General features: G+C 46.5%; 1 long non-coding RNA gene and 1 other non-coding gene across 2 annotated transcripts; one reads left to right on the forward strand and one right to left on the reverse strand.

Annotated features, from left to right (window-relative positions):
- Window positions 1-1,592: 1,592 nt before the first annotated feature.
- On the reverse strand, window positions 1,593-1,783 carry LOC142653812 (U2 spliceosomal RNA). The gene has a single exon (XR_012848671.1). It is a non-coding gene; the product is annotated as a U2 spliceosomal RNA (small nuclear RNA).
- Window positions 1,784-2,231: 448 nt separating this feature from the next.
- On the forward strand, window positions 2,232-3,338 carry LOC142652845 (uncharacterized). Its single transcript, XR_012847948.1, has 4 exons — window positions 2,232-2,318; window positions 2,743-2,824; window positions 2,922-3,004; window positions 3,234-3,338. It is a non-coding gene; the product is annotated as an uncharacterized LOC142652845 (long non-coding RNA).
- Window positions 3,339-3,742: the final 404 nt, after the last annotated feature.

A 3,742-nucleotide genomic window follows, 5' to 3' on the forward strand; every position in this document is an offset into this window, starting at 1 on the left:
ACCCTCTGCCACGATAAATCGGGCAGAGTTCCTTAGCCGGGCATACACCGGCACCGCATCTGGCTCGCCTGCCATTTCCGTGGCCAGGCCGAACCGCACAGCAAAAAGCTGCGCCCTATGGGGTCCTGAGACTTACCAAAGGGCTGGGGGGGGATCGCAACTCGTTGCTCAGGACTAAGCCTCTCTCCCAAATAGCAGCACGGGGGTGAAGTCCAGGCGAACCTGGACGATCCCCCGAGGCCGAGAGAGAGGGTACCTGAGCACCTTCTGACTAAAAACCTCCTGTATAAATACACTTGGTCTTAGCCAAAAGGCCGAGAAGCGATAACCCGAATGGGCCGGGCGTTGACCGAGCCTGCCTAATACTGCTGTTCACCCCTTGCAGCGATTGATTCAGCCTACTCCTAGGCAATTCCATGGGGCCCTGCAGGCTCACACACTCACAGCTACGAAGCGGGAGGTGAATAAAGGCCGGAGAGGAAGCCAGACAGGATTTGCTTCTTTTGCTTGCACCACAATGCAGTGCTGAAAGAGGAGGAATCTACATAAAAACGCCTTCCTGGCAACGCCCAAATGCCCTGCTGCCATGCAGATAAACACTGGCAGCGGCAGCCAGTGCATGCCCACAGCCACCCCTTGTTCCTTCACACCTTGTATCAGCTGTAATCCAGTCGGGTGCTGCCTGCTGAGCAGCACTGACCAACACTGCCTGGGCCCAGGCTTTTATCTATCTCTGAGGCCCCATTATGATGTCAGAAAGCTGGCTCTGGAATCCTGAGGGCTCCACTATGACACGTGCAAAGTTCCGTCTGAACTTTATATAAGACGGTGAGGCTCAGTCAGTCACTCAGTGTTGCCTGAGAGGGCAACACTGCAACAGCCGGCCGCCAGGCTGTCTTTTTTTTGCACAGCTAGTTGCCTCCAGGAGGCCACAAGAGGGAGACAAGGGACTGCAAAATGGAAAATAGGCATCCACCAACTTTACAGACAACTTCTCTTTGCTCCTACAACCTCCATCCTTGCACAGTTTGTTATTCTTCCAGGTAACATAGTAACAAATCCAAATTGCTGCTCTCTTTGTAGGCAAGCAAGGCTTTGTTGCAACTGCAATTCTTACTTCTTCTTGGAAATGTAGGGACGACAGTACATTCCATCACATCCATCTAGTGTACACAGGTAGGTCCATTGTGGCGGGCGGGCGGGCGGGCGGGGGCGGGCGGGCTGCTTGCTTTAATGGCTGTTTGCTGTTCCCCCTACTCCACTCCACTATTTGACTGTGGTGCTGCATCAATCAGTGGCTGGCTCAGGTGCAGCTCTTTAACTTACCTAAAAGGGAGGGCGGAGAGAAGACAAGGAAGGTGAATGAGCTGTTCCAATGTGAAATGGCGCAAACACAGAAACACAAACGACACAAAACAAGAGGTGGCAATGTATTCATTAATTGCATTTAATCAATGAGCTCATTATCACTCATGCATTGTCCAACAGGTGTTGAAATAATGGGATTAAAAGGGGAGATCCCTTCAGAAAGACAGAAACAATAGCAAAGACAAAAAACACTTTTGGAATCTGATTTTAGACAACACATAAGGAAAGGGTGCACCGGTCCTGGAAATACTGCAATACCAGGTCAATGCGTGGAGTGGACAGAGCAAGCTCTATTTCCATCTCCCTGTTCTAAAAATCCATTTAATATATGGTCCCCAGATAGGGGACGTATCAGATATTAAACTGATAAGAACAGATTTTTACATTTTAATTTTTTTAGTTCTTATTCAGCTATTTCTTATAAAATCTGCGAAACAGAAAAAAGCTTCAGTTCAAACATCTTCCAACAGGACGTTCCAACTTCTTAAATTCCACCAGCTTGAGGCTTTTGGACCCACTCTCTTCCTGTCCAACAAATAGAAGACGTAAATTTCACTTAGGGCCAGCTTTATACAGTCTTTCTCGGAAATGGTGTCTCTTCTGAACAGTAAGATGTTGCGCACCTTCCATAGGGCATTTTTTAAACAGTTCAAGATAATCCACAACACTCTCTTCTTCTCTCCCACAGGATGCTTGAAGTCTCCATACAGCACCACTTCATGGTTCAGGAACCTTAATTCACAGGTAAATTTCAGTAGAATGCCAACAGTTTTCCATACCTTCTGAGCATAGGCACAGTTCCACATTAAGTGCATGACGCTTTCTTCTCCAGGACACCCAGCTCTTGGGCATCTTGGAGTGGAGACGAGCCCTCTTCTATACTGAAATGCCCTGGTAGGGAGACTTTCGTGTAGAATCATCCAAGACAAGTCTTTAAGAACATTGGATAGGTAAGGAGCGTTGGTGTTTCTCCATAGCTCCATAGACTTTGATGTTGTGAAGTTACTCACATTTGTTGTCTCTTGGTGACTGTCCAGCAACATTCTCAGCTTTCTGGCATTCTTAAGATGTTCCTGTTCCATACCTTCCAGTTGGTAGACACGGATGGTTCTTTCCAAACATACATACTGCACAGGTGGTAGCAGCAGGGTAGGCTTTGTAAGGGGCAGCTCTATCCACTTTCTCTTTCTGAACACGTGTCCAGCGGCATACCTTAGAAAATAGGCCCAGGTTTTATTCGTCTTGATGTTCTTGAAACACAAGGAGAAATACTGCAGATATAGAAAGCGTTTAAAGAAGATAATCTCCTTTCCTCCATTCTTCTTCTGCTTGTACATTATCTCTCGTCTAACTTTCTCCATTTTTGAATTCCAGATGAAATGGAAACATATCCTTTGGAGTTCCTTAAGACGATTTTCGCTTGGTAGAAAAACCTGGCTCAAGTACAACAGCAGAGGTAGTACTAGTGCTTTGATGACCAAGTTCTTCCCTTCAATTGTTAGCTGTCTGAGTTTCCAAACCTCAATCTTCTTCTTCACCTTTTCACTTATCAGCTCCCAGCTTTCTTTTCCATCATTCTGGGGCGTGAATATGACACCAAGAATTTTGATTCTGTCGCACTGGGTATTGACCTCAGGTAAGTCGAAATCCCTCCATTCCTTCAGTGTGAAGCAGTCGCACTTATTCTTATTCAATCTGAATCCTGATGCTTGACAGAAGAAGTCTGTTAGCAGTAGCGCCCTCCTCACAGATTGTTTATTGGAGCATAGAATATTGACATCGTCCATATAGGCACTTACTTTCACTGACTGCCCACCTCCTCCTGGAATCGGCACCCCTCTAATGATCTTCTCTTTCCTCAACAGCGTGAGCAGGGGTTCGAGGACACAGATGAAGAGGATGGGCGACAGGGGGCATCCTTGTTTTACCCCAGACATCAGATCCACTTTTCCAGACAAGAAGCCATTAATGGTAACTTGGCTATAGGATTCTTTGTACAGTAATGCGACTTGTTTGATCACTGTCTCAGGAAAATTCATTTTCTTCAGCACAAGCCACAGAAACTCGTGCGAGACTCGGTCATAGGCCTTCTGAAAGTCCAGTGACAACACGGCCAAATCTTGCTTTCTGTCTTTGGAGTACCAGATGCAGTCCCTGATGGTATTTAGGTTATCTGCGATACTTCTACCCGGTACCCCACAAACTTGGTCTTGTTGGATGACCTTGTCGATGTGTTCCTTAATTCTATTGACCAAGATTTTGGATAACACCTTGTAATCGACATTGAGGAGGGTTATTGGCCTCCAATTTTCAAGGCTGGTCTTGTCTCCTTTCTTGAACAGCAAAGTAACTATTCCTCTCCTCCATGACTCAG

Source organism: Rhinoderma darwinii, chromosome 5 (genome assembly GCF_050947455.1).
Source record: "Rhinoderma darwinii isolate aRhiDar2 chromosome 5, aRhiDar2.hap1, whole genome shotgun sequence".
Lineage (NCBI taxonomy): Eukaryota > Metazoa > Chordata > Amphibia > Anura > Rhinodermatidae > Rhinoderma > Rhinoderma darwinii.